Here is an 18,418-nt window from a genome sequence, read left to right on the forward strand (position 1 = left end):
TCTGCTTCTCCCAAGGGTACACAGTAGCAGGCAGCTGGATTGGAAGCAGAGTAGCTCCAATATGGGATGTAGGAGTCACCAGCAGTGGCTTAACCACTTAACCACCAAATGGCCATTTCTTAAAGCATTTTATTTATTTGAAAGGCAGAATTACAGAGAGAGGAAAAGAGACACAAAGTGAGAGAGATCTTCCATCTGCTGGTTCACTCCCCAAATGACCACAATGGCCAGGCTGAAGCCAAGAGCTTCTTCTGGGTCTCCCACGTGGGTGCAGGGGCCCAAAGAGTTGGGCCATCTTCTACTGCTTTCTCAGGGACATCAGCAGGGAGCTGGATCAAAAGTAGAGCAGTTGGGACTTGAACTGGTGCCCATATGGGATGCCAGCACTGCAGGCGGTGGTTTAACCTGCTGCACATAGCACCAGACCCAGTTTGCCTCTTTTAGAGCCTTGTATAAATTGAGTCATACTGTATGAGTATGAACTCTTATTTCCAGCTCCTTTTGTTCAACATTGTGTTTATAGGGCAAGCAATTGACCTAGCGGTTAAGAGGCCAGTTAAGATCCCTGTGCCCCCACATTGGAGTGCCTGGGTTTGCTACCCAGCTCTACTCCTGACTCCAGCTTCCTGCTAACATGCACCCTGGGAGGCAATGATGATGGTTCACGTGATTGGATTCCTGCCATCCATGTGGGAGACCTGGATTGAGTTCCTGGCTCCTGGCTCCTGGCTTCCCATTGGCCCAGCCCCAGTCATTGTGGGTATTTGAGGGAATGAACCAACAGATGGGAGTTTCTCTCTCCCTCCCTCCCTCTTGCCCTCGCCCTCTTGCCCTCTTGCCCTCTTGCCCTCTCGCCCTCTCGCCCTCTCTTCCTCTCAAGTAAATTCATTTAAAAATTTTTTAAGTGAAAATTTTTAGACAAAAGAAAAATTACCTAGAAGAGAGTCATCTTCAACTTGGCAGCCAATGAACTCTGTTAGCCTTTGTGCTTCCCATGAGTGGATGTAAATATTACTTGATCATGTTGACACCTGATCTGGCTTTGGCTTTGCATTTCCTATAAAAATAGCCACACTTGCCAGTACCTTTAATGACCTCATCACCTCATGGAAATTGTCAAGTGATTGCTTCAGACTGAGGCTCCTACTTCATCACCTAAAACCATGACAGCTGTTGTTTTTGGAGCTATCCAATCTCATACTTTCCATTGAGTGTAGTCTTGGTAATAGGGAAATGCCTAACACCTGCTTCCCACTGCTGGCTCTCATTGTAAAAGCTGAAGGGACTAGATATTTTCTTTGCTTGTCCCTGGAATAGATATGGTGTGGACACTTGCATGAGTCTCTTGTGTTACCATAATGACATACATGAGGCTGGGTAAGTTTTTTTTTTTCTTTTTAAGATCTATTTATTTATTTGAAAGGCAGAGTTACAGAAAGGCAGAGAGAGAGAGAGAGAGAGAGAGAGAGGTCTTCTATCCTCTGGTTCACTCCTCAGATGGCCACACTAGCCAAGATTTACCGATCTGAAGCCAGGAGCCAGGAGCTTCCTCCAGGTCTCTCACATGGGTACAGGGGCCTAAGGACTTGGGCCATCTTCCACTGCTTTCCTGGACCATAGCAGACAGGCAGATTGGAAGTGGAGCAGCTGGGACTTAAACCCGAATGCCCATATGGGATGCTGGCACTGCAGGCTTTACCCACTATGCCACAGCACCGGCCCCGACGCTGGGTAAGTTTTAAGGAAAAGGGTTTTCTTTTGGCTTATGTTTCTGGAATCCAAGGTTGATGGTCTCATCTGGTGATGGCTTTCTTGCTGGCAGAGTCCCAAGTTGCCACAGGGCATCTCATGGCCAGACACAGGCAATGTATGGACATTTGTGTCTTCTGGCTCTCTTCTTCCTTTAAAGCTACTAGTATTGAATTATGGAAACTCACCCTGATGACCTCATCTAATCCTAGTCACCTCCTGAAGGCTCTGCCTCTAAACCATCATAGCAGATTAAGTTTCTACTCTCAATATCTCACACTAGGGATTAAATTTCAACACATGCATTCTTGGGTGACACACTCAAATCATATTCAAACCATAGCAGCACTCAATCCAAATTTGGCTCATCCTTAGGACTTTGAATCATGAATGAATAATGCAATAGTGGAAGAAAATTTTTTGAAAGATTTATTTTTATTTTATTTGAAAGGCAGAGTGAGAGAGATAGAACAGGGAGAGAAAGAAGAGAACTTCCATCTGCTGGCTCACTCCCCAAATAGCTGCAGCCATCAGGGCTGGGCCAGGCCGAACTCAGGAACACCAGCTAGGTCTCCCACGTGAGTGACAGGGGCCCGAGCACTTGGGCCATCTTGCACTGCCTTCCCAGGTGCATCAGCAGGGAACTGGATGGGAATTAGAGCAGCTGGGACTCCAACCGGCGCCATATGAGATGTCGACACTGCAGGCAGCAGCTCAACCTGCTGCACTACAACACTGGCCCCAGAGGAAGGAAACTTTGGTGGTGATATTGTTTGCTGTTATTTCAATGACATCACAAATCTCTTTTTTTCCTTCTCATTCCCCTAGATTAAGAATAAAAGGAGGGGCCAGCGCTGTGGCACAGCAGGTTAACGCCCTGGCCTGAAGCGCCGGCATCCCATATGGGCGTTGGTTCTAGTCCTGGCTGCTCCACTTCAGATCCAGCTTTCTGCTGTGGCATGCGATAGCAGTGGAAGATGGCCCAAGTGCTTGGGCCCCTGCACCCACGTGGGAGACCCAGAGGAGGCTCCTGGTTCCTGGCTTCGGGTTAGTACAGCTCTGGCCGTTGCGGCCAATTGGGGAGTGAACCAGCGGATGGAAGACCTCTCTCTCTCTCTCTCTCTGCCTCTCCTCTCTCTATGTAACTCTGACTTTCGAATAAGTAAATAAATCTAAAAAAAAAAAAGAATAAAAGGAGCTTAAGCTCTAGGCTCTAATGTAGGACTCATGGAATTGAGGATATCCTAGGCCTGGTCCCTTTGTTCCCCATGAGTGTGACTCTATTATGAGGGACCCTTTAGCTGAGGCTGCAGATTCTTTGATTCAAGGAAAATTTATTCAGCACCTACTCTGGGGCAGGCGCTGATCTTGCTGGTGGTGATAGATTGATACACAAAACATAATACACAATACAAATATGATCGTGGTTCTCATTTGGTTGCATTCCAGTTGCAAAACATAATAAATTACCTAGTTCACATAGTACTATGTGACATGAAGAAAATAAACCAGGAAAAGGTAATAGAAAGGGATTTAGTGGGGGCTGGCACGTGGCATAGTGGGTAAAGCTGCCGCCTGCTGTGCCAGCATCCCATACGGGTGCGGGTTCAAGTCCCGGATGCTCTACTTCCAGTCCAGCTCTCTGCTATGGCCTGAGAAAGCAGTGGAAGATGGCCCAAGTCCTTGGGCCCCTGCACCCACGTGGGAGACCCCGAAGAAGCTCCTGGTTCCTGTCTTCGGATCAGCATCACTCCAGCTGTTGTGGCCAACTGGGGAGTAAACCAGCAGATGGAAGACCTCTCTCTCTCTGCCTCTCCTTTTCTCTGTGTAACTCTGACTTTAAAATAAATAAATAAATAAATCTTTAAAAAGAAAGGGATTTGGAAGTGGAGTGGGGAAGAGAACATTAAATGAAATAGTTCCTTATCCTTCAGTTCTTAGGTCAAATGTCATCTCTATGAACCAGTAGTGGTGTAAGGCCACCACAAACACACCAAACGTGGGAATAAGGAAAAGGTTTATTTGGGGAAACCCGACAGACCGGAGGGAAGAGGCAAAGAAGGAAAAGAGGGAAAAGGAGAGTGTAAGAGAGAGAGAGATCAAGAAAGAGCGAGAGACGGAGAGAAAAGAGACAGATCGAGAGAGGGACAGAGAGATCAGGAGATGGAGAGAAAGAGAGCCACGTGTTCAGGAACTGGTCCTTTAAAACTTTGCCAGGGGGCGGACGGGGCAGCAGAAGCAGCGAATTCCATTAGGATGGGGGTGGGGCTGACACCGGTGGTTGGGCCTTGTGGCCACCTGGTTTTCAGCAATGGCTGCGGATGCTAGAGCCTAGGATGGTGTCAGGGTGTAGATCACACTATAGATAAGACTGCGCCATTTTACTAACAAGTGTGGCTTCTGGAGAAAAATAATTCCAGGGAGAAGAAAAAACAGGTATAAAGACCCTGCAATAGGATAGATTTGGTGTGTTTAAGAAACAAAAAGAGGCCATTGTGGCTGGGATAGAGCAAATCAGAAATAGGAGATAAGATCAGAGAGGTCTTGGGAGGCCCGATCATATGGGGCCTTGCAGGCCATAATAAGGACTTTGATTTTGACTCTGTGTAAGTTGGGAGCCCTAGCAAGATTTTTAATGAGGGAGATGGTTGATTTTGGTTTATTAATAAGGACAGAGGTGATTGGCTTTGGTTTATACAGGGTTCCTTTGTCTGCTTCCAGAACAGACTGTAGGGAGCAAGGATGGAAACAAGAACAGGGTAGTTGCCTAGCTGTTATTTGCCTATCATTGTGTGATTTTGAAAAAAAGTGCCTGGGGCTAGCATTGTGGTGCAACAGATTAAGCCTCCACCTGCAATCTGACATTCTGTATCAGAGCGTTGCTTTGAGTCCTGGCAGCTCTGCTTCCAATCCAGTTCCTGCTAATGCACCGGGGAAAGCAGTGGAAGATGACCCAGTACTTGGGGACCTGCTACCCATGTGGGAGACTTGGATATAGTTCCAGGCTCCTGACTTTGGCTGGCTTTCTCCATCCTTGGCTGTTGTGGACATCTGGGGAGTGAAACAGTGGATGGAAGACCTCTCTCCATCTCCCCCCCCCACCCCGTGTGTGTATGTGGCTGTCTGTGTGTGTGTGCGTGCTCCCTCTCTCTGGGTCATTCTGCCTTTCAAATACATGATAAATAAAGTTAAAAAAAAGAAAAGAAAAGAAAAAAGTGCCTCTTCAGGTGAACATGGCCCATGGCCCTTGGCTTGGAAAAAGAACCTTTGTCTAAAGAGAAAGATGCTCCTATTCCTGAAGATGCAGCCCCACAGCAGAGTTCATGGCTTAGCACCAGCATACAACCTGGATCTCAGTCCTTGCTGGGTCCTTTAGTGAGATGCCCTGTGCAGCTCACACACTACAGGACAGTCTCCAGCCCTGATCCAAGACAGTGCTAGGAGGCTGTGGTAGTATGACAGGTGCTGTTAGCTTGGCTCAGCATGGCTGCAGAGGGGAGAGAGGTGATCACAGAAGAGAAATCCTTAGCCCTGGGTCCCAGCCCTAGTCGTGGGAGGAATGGTACATTTTTGCCTCTATAAGAACAACTGTGATGTCCACCAGACATGTGGGCTGAGACTCATTTCAGCCTTAAACAACTGTCCGGAGGGAGGGTCTGGGATGGTTACTCTACAAAAAGCTGTAGCCTGCAGGAAGGATGATAGGCAATAGGGTGGCCTCTCAAGGGAGTCCAGGCGCAGGAACGTATCTGTGCAAATCGTGTGACCTGAGGATATTAATTGCTACCTAAGGTTGTGAGGATCACATATATATTCCTAGCAGCTAGACCGGGACTGCCACTTACTGGGCACTCCAAAGACCTCAGCTCTAATTCCGGCTCCTCCACAGACTCACCAAAGGATCTTCAACCAATCACTTCTCCCTTTGAATACAGTTTCTGCATTGATGCGATGTGATGCTCCCTGCAAAGGAAAGCTTTCTGAAGCACATGGAATACAGTCCTTGGATGCAAGGAAGCCCTTGGAAGGACGGCCACGTAACCAGTGGCACTGGGATGCTGTAGCTTCCTTCTCCTTCTTTGCTGGCTGCCCCCCGAGTCCAGTCCCTGTGGTCAGAACTTCTGGAAGAGCCTCCCAGATGGTTACTGCAGCTTTGGCCTCACTGCTGCCCGATCCAGTCTTCCCGAACCTCCTGAGCTGGAAGCTGGCCAAAGCCGAAGGTGCCTTCTGCCCTTGCTCAAAACAAAGACTTGGATAGAACAACAACAACAAAAGAGATGCCCTAATTTCCACAGGGGGTTAGAGGAGCTGGAGGCACTCACTTCCCTTCTCCTTTCTTTCCTTTTCTTCTTCCTGCCCCCACCCTTCCTGGCCCCTTTCTCTTTCTCTGTGATTCAGATTTCTTCTTTCCGGTTTCCCTGCTCTTTTCTTCCACCGATTGGGCATTCGGTCTGTTTACCTCTCTGCCCCAACCCTCCCGCCCACCTCTCTCTGGTTCCATGTCTTCCCCACCCCCACTCTCTACCTTTCCTCCCCCATCCCAGGTTTAAGGATGAACAACCTCTGAGAGTCTGGGGGAGGGGTCGCAGAAAAACAAGAGGTGTCTTTTTTAATATTCATTATAGGTGGGAAAGAGGGAGACAAAGGAGGACTTTACAACTGTTTTGCTGCATATGCAATTTATGTTGGGCTAAAAGCTTGGTTTGACTTTCGAGGAAAGCAAATTCTTCTAAGAAACCACATAGTTTAAACACGTGGTTTGCTGTGCACCACAGCATCTGATAAGACAATGAAAACAGAAAAGGCTTTTAAAACCAATTTGAGCCACACGCAAATGTAATTGCAATGAAGAATCAATAGTCTGGTGGATCATTTTTCTTGTGACTCCTTGGAGAAACTTAAAGAGACTTTCAATCAGTGGCATGGGTAGTCAATAAAATGTTCTTTTTGAAATAAATTGAATTGATTTAGGGGCCGGCGTTGTGGCCTATGGAGATAAAGCTGCTGCTTGCAAGGCCGGCATCCCCTATGGGCGCTGGTTTGAGTCCTGGCTACACCACTTCCAATTCAGCTCCCTACTCATGGCCTAGGAAAGCAGCAGAAGATGATCCAAGTGCCTGGGCCCCTGCACCTGCATGGGAGACCTGGAGGAAATCCTGGCTCCTGACTGTACCACCCAGCTCCAGCTGTTGTAGCTATTTGGGGAGTGAGCCAGTGGATGGAAGATCTCTCTCTGTCTCTCTCCCACTCTGTAACTGTGCCTTTCAAATAAATAAAAAATTCGATTTTAAAAAATCGAATTGATTTAAAGACAAAGATTAAGTAAATAATAACCAAGGTGGGGGAGGCGGGTGCTGTGGAGTAGGTGGTTAAACCTTTGCCTGCAGTGTCAGCATCCCATATGGGCACCAGTTCGAGTCCAGACTGCTCTGCTTCTGATCCAGCTGCTTGCTAATGCACCTGGGAAAATAGCGGAAGATGGCTCAAGTGCTTGGGTCCCTGCAGCCATGCAGGAGACCCAGAAGAGGCTCCTGGCTTCCACCTGACCCATTCCTGGCAATTTCAGCCATTAGGGGAGTGAACCAGCAGATGGAAGCCAGCTTGCTCGCTCACTCTCTCTCTCTCTGCCTCTTCTCTATCTCTGCCTTTCAAATAAATAAATAAGTCTTAAAAAAAAAGCAAGGTGGCATTTGGTCTTGGCAAGTTTTTTTTTTATAAAGATTTTATTTATTTGAAAGGCAGAGTGGCAGAGAGAGAGGGACACACAGACACACACACACACACACACACACCCATATATACACAGATCTTCTACTCACTGATTCACTCCCCAAATGCTTACAGTGAGACTGAAACCAGGAGCCAGTAGCTTCATCCAGGGCTCCTGACATGGGTGGCAGGGGCCCGGACACTTGGGTGATCTTCTGCTATCTTCCCAAGTACACCAACAGGAATAAAAGATCTGAAGCAGAATGGCACTTGATCCCAGGTGCTCCGATATAGGGGTTCTCCAATGCCTGCTTTTGGGAAACACCGATCTAATGGTGTCAGTATGTAATGGGAGAGGCCAAATGCTGAACACAGATTCATCAGGGCTAGGAACACATGTGAAGGAAGAGTGGTTCCATGAACAAATGTCCTTTGAAAAGCAGAGACACAGATTGGAGCAGTATGGTGAGGCCGGTCTGCAGGAGGGAGATTTGGTGATTTTGCTCTGTGGCTGCCAAGACTCACTTCTCTCCATTCCTAACCACACCCTGGATGCCTCTGTGGAATTCACTGTGACTCCACTGTAGCAGGCCTTATCAGCTGCCCTTTTTGTCCTGGCTCTCAGTCTAATGCTTTGCTTGCAGGGCCCCATGTGACTCAGGACTAAGTCCTGATAGAAACAAGCCAGTAGTTCTTCTTGTGTAATCTGGGAAGCCCTGGAGGATCCCCAAGAACCTCCCCAATGATAAGCTCAAAACTTTTGAGAGCACGATGTGCCTCACTCTCATTCCTTAACAAGTATACAGAGGAGTTTTCCAGAAGTTACACGACATGTGGTGTCATCATTCTGACACTTAGTGTGTGCCTGTGTGTTATAGAATCTTCTAAGATTTAGCATATGCATTTCAGTGTTGAACTCAGTTTGATCTCAGTACTTCCACTGTGCTGCTTCTAGCTATCTCCAGTTATGCATGCTATAACCTCTGTAACTTTATTATCATCAGGTAAATTATTATTTTTTATTTTATTTTATTTATTTTTTTGACAGGCAGAGTGGACAGTGAGAGAGAGAGACAGAGAGAAAGGTCTTCCTTTTTGCAGTTGGTTCACCCTCCAATGGCCGCCGCGGCCGGCGCACCGCGCTGATCCGATGGCAGGAGCCAGGTGTGGGGAGCAACCCGGACTAGACTAAGTTACTGGAATTAAGACTTATTCTATGCATCTGCTCTCCCACAATGTGGCGCTGAGAAGGGAGAAACAGCTTCTACACAGCTGCCTCCAGTTCAACCAATAAACTGTAGGACCTACTCCTGATTGGAGGAGAGCAGCGTACTCGGCGTGTGGGTAGCAGAGTTGGGATTGGTGGAAGAGGACTATAAAGGAGGAGAGAGACAACATGCACCAGGAACATCTAAGGGGAACATCTATCTGAAGGAACACCTGTGCAGCCCCCGAGAGAGCCGGCCGGCGGTGTGCTGCTCCCCCGCAGAAGTGGGGAAAGTGGCTAGGGGGAACCGCCCTTCCACGGAGGTGGAGGGACGGTAGCCAACCCGAGAAGAACCAGCAGCAAACCCGGGGAGGGCCGAGCAGACGAAAAGCACCTGGCTCCTGGCTCCTGCCATCGGATCAGCGCGGTGCGCCGGCCGCAGCGCGCCGGCCGCGGCGGCCATTGGAGGGTGAACCAACGGCAAAGGAAGACCTTTCTCTCTGTCTCTCTCTCTCACTGTCCACTCTGCCTGTCAAAAAAAAAAAAAAAAAAGAGATCTTGAAATCTTAATCTCTGTGCTATTTCTTTTGCCTTATCTTTCTTGTTTATTTTTACTAGGAAACAAGAACATCTATGTTTGTCTTAGTTTCTCAGGAAGGCCACAGAAAAGTACCACAAGGGGTGGATGTTTGGTGCAATGGTAAAGACAATGCTTGGGACAAGCACATCCTGCAAAGGAGTAAGGAGTTCAAGTCCCAGCTCTGCTCCTGATTCAAGCTTCCTGCTAATGCACACCGTAAGAGGCAGCAGGTGATATTTCTTTCTTTTTTCTTTTTCTTTTTTTTTTTTTTTTTTTTTTTTTTTTTTTTTTGAGAGGCAGGAGGGGACAGTGAGAGAGAGAGACAGAGAGAAAGGTCTTCCTTTTCCGTTGGTTCACCCTCCAAGTGGCCGCGGCGGCCGGCGCGCTGCAACCAGCGCATCGCGCTGATCCGATGGCAGGAGCCAGGTACTTATCCTGGTCTCCCGTGGGGTGCAGGGCCCAAAGACTTGGGCCATCCTCCACTGTACTCCCTGGCCACAGCAGAGAGCTGGCCTGGAAGAGGGGCAACCGGGACAGAATCCGGCGCCCCGACCGGGACTAGAACCTGGGGTGCCGGCGCCACAAGGCGGAGGATTAGCCTAGTGAGCCGCGGCGCCGGCCTAGCAGGTGATATTTCAAGTAGTTTGGTCCTTGCCATCCACGTGTAATACTCAGATTGAGTTTTAGGCTCCTGATTTTGACTTGGCTCTGCCCTGACTGTTGTGGGCATCTGGGGAGTGAACCAGTGAATGGAGGATTCTCTCTCTCTCTCTGTCTCTCTGCTTCTCAGATAAATGAAAAAAATTTTAAAGTATCACGAGGGGCCAGCGCTGTGGCATAGTGGATTGGGCTGCCACCTGCAATGCTGGCATCCCATATGGGCGCTGGTTCATGTCCTGGCTGCTCTACTTGTGATTCAGTTCCTTGCTAATATGCCTGCAACATCAGTGGAAGGTGGCCCAAGTCCTGGGGCCTCTGCATCCACATAGGAGTCCTGGATGAAGCTCCTGGCTCCTGACTTCAGCCTGGTCTGGCCCTTGAGACCACTTGGGGAGTGAACCAGTGGATGGAAGATCTCTCTCTCTCTCTCTCTCTCTCTGCCTTTCAAATAAATAAACAGGTCTTTAAAAAAGTATCATAACCGGGGTTACTTAAAACAATAGGAATTTATTTTGTCATAGTTAATGAGACCAGAAGTCCAAAGTCAAGGTGTTAGCAGGGTTAGTTGCTTCAGGAAGCTGTGAGGGAGGGTCTGCAATGCCTCCCTTGTAGTTTCTTGTATATGCCAGCAATCTTTCATGTTTATTTTTTTAAAAAAGATTTATTTATTTACTTGAAGGTCAGAGTTACACAGAGAGAGAAGGAGAGGCAGAAAGAGGGGGTCTTCCATTCTCTGGTTCACTCCCCTGCTGGCCGCAATGGCTGGAGCTGTGCCAATCCAAAGCCAGGAGCCAGGAGCTTCTTCCAGGTCTCCTACATGGATGCAGGATTGCAAGCACTTGGGCCATCTTCTACTGTTTCCCAGGGCACAGCAGAGAGCTGGATCGGAAGTGGAGCAGCTGGGACTCGAACCAGCGCCCACATGGGATGCCAGCACTGCAGGTGGCAGCTTTACCCACTACACCACAGTGCTGGCCCTGATCTTTCATGTTTATTGCCTAAGGATGCATTCATCCAGTCTTTGCCTCCATCTTCACTCGGCCATCTTGCTGTGTATACCTTCTGATATTTCTGTCCAAAATTGTTTCTTCTTGTAAGGACACTGATCATTGGAACTAGAACACAGGTTAATCCAGTAGTACTCCATCTTAGCTTGGCTATAGATTTCCAAATCAGGTCACATTCCCAGGTTTTGGGTGCACATAAATTTGGAGTACCCAGTACACTGCAGTGCATTGTTGTTTCTAAGAGAATGAAGATTATTAGAGAACAGAGAAAAATATGTAGATAATGTTTAGTGTTTTTTTTTTAATTTATAAATTGAGATTTTGAAGAAAGCTAATGTATTTTGACTTTATGCAAAAGAGAAGTCCTTGATTGGGGCAGAACATATTACAACGAAGATTGGAAGTGGAGAAGGGGGAAGGAGGGCCCACTTTGGGGGGCTCTCTTACTGGATACTACTCAAAGGTCACTTGATCTTGTAAGGGGAAGGAGATCAATGGGCCTAAGAAGAAACTATTGAAATGCTTGTGGCTCCATGGCATGGCCCTGGGAGCAGGACACGTGGCAGGAGCAGGATGCAAGCAGGGCTGAGCACTCTTGGGGCCGGTCAGGTTACCCTCCAGTGGCAAAGGTCTGTTCTTGGTGTACTTAGCAATTAGGTGTGTCTATGGCACCTACCAGGGAAGTTCAAGGTAGCAGAAGAGCCTAGAGTAGGTAGGATATCTGGCCAGAATAAATGAAATTCCACCAAAATCTTCAGATATATTGGGGGAGGGACTGGGTTTTTCTAAGATGTGTTGACTAGGATTTGAATTATTTATGAGGATATTTAAGGATAAGGAGACATGGGGCAGATGTTGGGGCTACTGATTAAGAGACCACTTGAGTGCCCTAATCCCATATCAGAATGCCTAGGTTTGGGTCCCAGGTCTGTGCTGGATTCCAGGTTCCTGCTAATTCAGACCCTGAGAGGGAACAGTGTTGGCTCAAGTACTTAGATCCCTGTCACCCACATGGGAGACCTAGATTGAGTTCCTAGCTCCAGGTCCTGACTGCATGCAAGTCTCAGCTGTTGCAGGAATCTAGTGAGTGAATCAAGGGGTAGGGGTACTCTCTCTCTCCCTCTCTGTCTTTCTGCCTCATAATTAATTAATCAAAAAAGAGTGAAGGTGCTCTCAGTTCTTTACTGAGACACCTGCCTAGTCTGTCAGGTGTGTGCTCTTATAATTATTTCTCTTTATTAAACTTTGCTAGCATCCTCATGGCTTTAAAAAAAATAAAGAGGTGGCCAGTGCTGTGACTCATGGATTAATGCCACAGCCTGCAGCAATGGCATCCCATGTGGGCACTGGTTCAAGTCCTGGCTGCTCCACATCCTATCCAGCTCCCTGCTTACACACCTGGGAAGGCAGTAAAGATGGTCCAAGTGCTTGAGCCCCTGCTTTCCCTGTGGGAGACCCAGAAGAAGCACCTGGCTCCTGGCTTTGGCCTGGTTCAATCCTGGCTGTTGCAGCCATTTGGGCAGTGAACCAGTGGATGGAAGATCTCTCTCTCTCTCTCTCTCTCTCTCTCTCTCTCTCTCTGTAACTCTGCCTTTCAAATGAATAAATAAATCTTAAAAAATATGAGGAGACCCTATCAGTCTGTACTCTTTGGGTACGTCCAGGCATATGGCATTTAGGTTTTGTCCAATCACTATCAATGTTCTTTTTTAAAAGATTTATTTATTTATTTGAGAGACAGAGTTACAAAGAGAGGGAGAGATGAAGAGAGAGAGGTCTTCCATCCTCTGGTTCACTCCCCAAATGGCCACAATGGCCAGAGCTGGGTGGATCTGAAGCCAGGAGCCACATGGGTGGCAGGGCCCTAAGCACTTGGGCCATCTTCTACTGCTTTCCCAGGCCATAACAGAGAGCTGGATTGAAAGTGGAGCAGCTAGGACATGAACCGGTGCCCAAATGGGAATGCAAGCACCACAGGTAAGGCTTAATTTTCTTTACCACAGTGCCAGTCCCATATCAATGTTTTATCTTGAGGCTCTGTATCACATTCATTCATTCAACAAATATTTGCTGAACGCCTACCATGTACTATGTTCTGGGAGTGCAGAAACGAATAAGACAAGTTCCCCTTGGTATTTTCTGGTTTGGAAGGGAACTTCTGAAATAATAATTACATATATATGTATATGTATATGTATATATACACAGAGAGAGACTGTGAACAGTTCTACAACTCTTGAGGTGCAAGTGTAGTCATATACTTTGTAATTCTCCAAATAAAATGAGGGGGCCAGCACTGTGGCATAGTAGGTAAAGCCACCACCTGCAGTGCTGACATCTGATATGGACACTGGTTCGAGTCCTGGCTGCTCCACTTCCTGTCCAGCTCCCTGCTTATGGCCTGGGAAAGAAGTAGAAGATGGCCCAAGTCCTTGGGCCCCTGCATCCACATGGGAGACCCGGAAGAAGCTCCTGGCTCTTGGCTTCGGATCGGCGCAGCTCCGGCTGTTGCAGCCAATTGTGGAGTGAACCAGCGGATGGAAGACCTCTCTCTGTCTCTGTCTGCCTCTCCTCTCTCTGTGTAACTTTTTCAAATAAATAAGTGGATCTTTAAAGAATTTTTTTAAAAACAAATTAAATGAAAACTGGCTTGAGTCCTCATGGTCTAGACTATCAAGAAGTTCACTAGGACCCTTTTTGATTTTTTTCTTTCTCTGGCTTATCCAAGAGTTTATACAGTCCAAAGAGGTTGTCCTGGTATCCTCAGCAGGAAAGACTCCACTGCCACACTTGCCATTGTGCCTCATGGCCACAGTGTGTCGCTATTGGACACCAGTCTGTTTCCATGTATTATGCTCATCTAGTGTGGTCCTTCCAGGGTTCCCCAAGGTGTAGCTCTTACTGATCAGTCTTTCTTTGCATACACTCAGCTCTTCTCGGAGATCTCATTGTCTGAGCAGCACTGGGTTCAGACTGAGGCAGGTGTTTGCCCGCTGTAGACCTTCCCTCATTCCCTTCCCTAAGAATTCATCTCAGGAGTTGGGCAAAATGACTTCATTGACTCCAAGGAGAGTCCATATCTAATGGAAACACAAAGATTTGTTTAATCCTTCCTGGGGAAAAGCACTTCCAAAGCTCACCCTCTCAAAGAGGACCAAGGGTGAAGTGGGCACTTATTTGATTCTTTTGGTAACAGCATTATGATTTGAGAGATTTCAGATGTTCAGTTCCTCCACTGGATACAGCCTAGCTGGACTGTCAGTCACAGTATCCTGGCCAAGAGATGGGAAGCATGACCCGAACCAAATCAGCTAGATCTTGAACACCGCAGTGCTTCTCCAAACTCTAAAATTCATACAAATCACCTGGGACTCTTGTTCTGATGTAGACCGACCCTGAGAGCTACAAAGCTCCCAGGTGCTGCCAGTGCTGCTGGTCCACAGATAATCCTTTGAGTAGAGAGAGAGTAGAGTGAGCAAACAGCTGGAGTTGTTTCATCCAGTTGGAGAAACATTAAAAAACCATCAATCCAGAACTGCTTTGGATCCTACCCTCTCTGACCCGAATCTTCAGCCTTTTCTCGCAATTCAGCAAGTTCCCCATAGTCATACAGTAGATTATTTTTTACTTCAAGGTGACAGAATCAATTTCTATTACTCGCAACCAAAAGAAAGGAGGGCAGGAAGAGGAGAGAGAGAGAGAGAGAGAGAGAGAGAGAGAGAGAGAGAGAGAGAGAGAGAGAGAGAGAGAGGAGAGGGTCCGGGTGGGGAGAGAAAGAGATTGATTTCCCTTCAGTATGCAACCCATGCAACTGGGTGAAAATACCACTGTCTCACCATACAGCCAGCACTCATTTTTTTTTTCCTTTATGTGCTGCTGATATATCAAATGCATTCTATTTTGTGAGCCCCTTTGGGAAACTATAAAGGCTCCTGAGGTGGTTTCAAAGTGGTAGGAAGTTTTTTTGTCCAGCCACAATTGGAAGAAGGTTTTGAGGCAGTGTGAGCATATACACACTTAGTTGTTCATCTAGTTTTGCTGTTTTGGGAAAGAGAGAAGGTCTGTCCATCACTGTGATTCTTTGTTTTGATGTCAAAGCCTCCCATTAATAATTGTTCTGGTTCATCAAGTTGCTGGAAGGCTATGTTCGAAAGATTTAGTATTAAAAATGAAGTGGTGTATTGAGGGCTATGTGGCTGGAGGGAGATATGGTTATGGAGTGATCTGAGCTTGATGTTCCAAACTCATTGTTCTCATAAGCTGGGTCATCCTAACTTCAAAATCTGGTACATGGTTGCAAGACAAGGCATGAGTTTCTCAAGTGTGTCCCAAACAAGGGTTGTTATCAGCCGATAGGAGCATTTCAGAAAGTTCCTTTTTAAAAAAATAAAAATAAGAAATAAACTTAATATCTCTGTGAGGGTTAGTCTTTGAACAAAGCCCTCATATGAAGCCCTGGGTCCCAGAGATGGAATGGATGCTTGGTCACACAGGCATCACTGTAGATGGGGCCCAGCAGTTGGAATTTCAGCAATTATTGAATTTTGGTTTCTCCCAAGCAAGGTGATAGAATTTATTTTTGTATAGAATTTTTATTTATTATTTCCATTTTATTTGAATGGAGAGAGAGAGAGGGAGAGAGAGAGAAAGAGAGAGAGAGAAAGAGAAAGAGAGAAAGAGAGGAAGGAAGGAAGGAAGGAAGGAAGGAAGGAAGGAAGGAAGGAAGGAAGGAATATATTTCATTGGCTGGTTCATCCCCTGAATGCCCACAATAACTGGCACTGGGCCAAGCTGAAACTAGGAGCCTGGAACTCAATCTGAGTTTCCCACATGAGTGGCAGGGACCCAGGTGCTTGAGTCATCACCTGCTGCCTCCCAGAGTATGCATTATCAGCTAGTTGGATTAGAAGCAAAGGCATATGTATTAGAACCAGGCACTCTGATATGGAATGTTGTCATCCCTAGCAGTGTCTTTTTTTAAAATAATTTAAAATATTTTTTATGTATTTGAAAGGTAGAGTTACAAAGAGACAGAGGCAGAGAGAGGGGGGGAGCGAGAGCGAGAGCGAGAGAGAGAGAGGTCTTCCATCCGATGGTGCATCGACCTGAAGCCAGGAGCCAGGAGCCACGAGCTTCTTCTGGGTCTCCCATGCGGGTGTAGGGCCCAAGGACTTGGGCCATCTTGTACTGCTTTCCCAGGCCGTAGCAGAGCTGGATAAGAAGAGGAGCAGCTGGGACTCAAACTGGCACCCATAGGGGATGCCAGCACTGCAGGCAGTGGCTTCACCCGCTACACCACAGTGCTGGCCCTGACTAGCAGTGTCTTAACCACTGTGCCAAACACTGGCACTGGCCCCCTTGCCAACATCTTGATTGCAATGAGTGAGACCCTGAATAAAGAACCTAATTGGGCTGTGCCTGGACTTCTAACCCATGCAAATTGTGAGATAGTAAGTGTGTGTGGTTTTAAGATGCTAAAATTGTATGAATTGTATTTTTCAGCAATAGAAAATAATGCACCCAACTCATGTTTCATTATCCACCATCATAATCACTTGCTTGCATGTATCTAGACTATTCTAGCCCTTGTGGCTGACACACAACTAAAGTGACCCCTCAGTAATCCCCACCACCTGGTGTTCATGTCCTCATGTAATCTCCTCGCCTTGAGTACGAGTGGAAGCTATGGCTTGCTCATAGCAAATAGAATATGGCAAAAGTGATGAGATGTCATACCCCTAAGATGCCATTGTGGTAGATAAGAGTTTGAGAGACTCTCTTTTGCCAGTTTTGAAGAAGTATGCTGCCATGTTGTAAGAGTGTCATGTGGCAAGGGACTTGGCTATTAGCAGTTGAGAACCATCTCTGGCTGAGAGCTAGCAAGAAAGTGATGCTTTGGGGGCCGGCGCTGTGGTACAGTAGGTTAATCCTCTGTCTGAGGAGCCGGCACCCATGTGGGTGCCGGCTCTAGTCCCGGCTGCCCCTCTTCTCTCTGCTGTGGCCTGGGAAAGCAGTGGAGGATGGCTCAAGTGCTTGGGCCCTGCACCCGCATGGGAGACCTGGAGGAGGCACCTGATTCTTAGCTTTGGCTCGGTGCAGCTCTGGCCATTGTGGCCATTTGTGGGGTGAACCAACAGAAGGAAGATCTTTCTGTCTCTCTAACTGTCTGTAACTCTACATGTCAAATAAATAAAAAATAATCTAAAAAAAGAGAAAGTGATGCTTTGAGTTCTGTAGCTGCAGGATTTCTTCTTCTAACAACTCAAGGAAGCTGAATGTTATTAGAGGAGATCAAAATGCACACAGAAATTCATTTAACTCTAAGTGATTTTTGTTTTTTTTTTTAATGTATTTATTTGAGAGAGAGAGAGAGAAAGAGAGAGAGAGAGAGAGGGGATGCATATCTGCTGCTTCACTCTCCAAATGTGTGCAATAGCCTGGGCTGGGCTGGACCAAGCTGAAGCTGGGAACCAGGAACTCCCTCCAGGTATCCTACATGGGTGGAAGGAACCCACTTAAGTTACTTGAGCCACACTGCCACCTCCCACTGTTTACATTACAGGAAGCTTGAATTTAGGAGCCAGAGGTAGGCATTGAATCCAGGCACTCTAATATGGGATGCAGGCATTTTAACTTTTTAAAAAATTGTTTATTTGAAAGGGAGAGAGAAAGAGAAAGAGAGAGAGAGTGAGAAAGAGAGCGAGAGAGAGAGAGAGTGTGAGAGAGAAATGAGTCAGAGACAAAGACAGTGATCTTCCACCTGCTTGTTCACTCCCCAGATGCCCACAAAATCACCAGGGCTGGGCAAGGCCAAATCCAGGAACTTGTTATTCAATCCAATGCTCCCACATGGTGGCAGGAACTCAATTACTTGAGCAATCATCATTGCATCCCAGGGCATGTATTAGCAGGAAGCTGAAACTGGGAGTGGAGCTAGAGGCAGCTGTAACCCCTTGGCCAAAAGCCCACCTGATTTCACACTGCATTATTGATTGCAGTCCTCAAATGGACATTAATAGAGCCGCAGTCTTGCTATGCTATCACTTCCCCACCCTCAGAGATAACTATTTCCTGTTTTCTCCTCTCCTCCCAAACCTTGCTCCTCCCAGCCTCTGCCCTTAGCTTTGGCTGATAGCCTCACATTACCCATCATTAAGAAGATATGTAGGCTGGGGTGGGGGGCGGCCTCGTGGTGCAGTAGGTTAATCCTCCACCTGCGGTGTGGGCATCCCATATGGGCCCTGGTTCTAGTCCCAGCTGCTCCTCTTCCAATCCAGCTCTCTGCTATGGCCTGGGAAAGCAGTAGAAGATGGCCCAAGTCCTTGGGCCCCTGCACCTGCACTGGGAGATGGGGAAGAAGTACCTGGCTCCTGGCTTTGGATTGGCGCAGCTCCAGCTGTTGCAGCCATTTGGGGAATGAACCAATGAAAGGAAGACCTTTCTCTCTGTCTCTCCCTCTCACTTTCTGTAACTCTACCTCTCAAATGAATAAATAAAAATCTTATT

At 47.2% G+C, this 18,418-nt stretch overlaps 2 long non-coding RNA genes across 3 annotated transcripts; both read left to right on the top strand.

Annotated features, from left to right (window-relative positions):
- Window positions 1–1,189: 1,189 nt before the first annotated feature.
- LOC149119607 (uncharacterized) lies at window positions 1,190–3,619 on the top strand. 2 transcript variants are annotated; one of them, XR_016227810.1, is made up of 3 exons: window positions 1,190–1,377; window positions 2,578–2,796; window positions 3,383–3,619. It is a non-coding gene; the product is annotated as an uncharacterized LOC149119607 (long non-coding RNA). The 2 variants fall into 2 exon arrangements; XR_016227811.1 differs by lacking the exon at window positions 1,190–1,377 and adding an exon at window positions 1,585–1,731 and having other exon boundaries at window positions 3,383–3,612.
- A 5,025-nt stretch (window positions 3,620–8,644) lies between these two features.
- On the top strand, window positions 8,645–13,494 carry LOC149119608 (uncharacterized). Its single transcript, XR_016228019.1, has 3 exons — window positions 8,645–9,134; window positions 9,312–9,475; window positions 13,299–13,494. It is a non-coding gene; the product is annotated as an uncharacterized LOC149119608 (long non-coding RNA).
- Window positions 13,495–18,418: the final 4,924 nt, after the last annotated feature.

This window comes from Oryctolagus cuniculus, chromosome X (assembly GCF_051225735.1).
Source record: "Oryctolagus cuniculus isolate XC-2025 breed Fujian yellow rabbit chromosome X, ASM5122573v1, whole genome shotgun sequence".
NCBI classification, from domain to species: Eukaryota; Metazoa; Chordata; class Mammalia; order Lagomorpha; family Leporidae; genus Oryctolagus; species Oryctolagus cuniculus.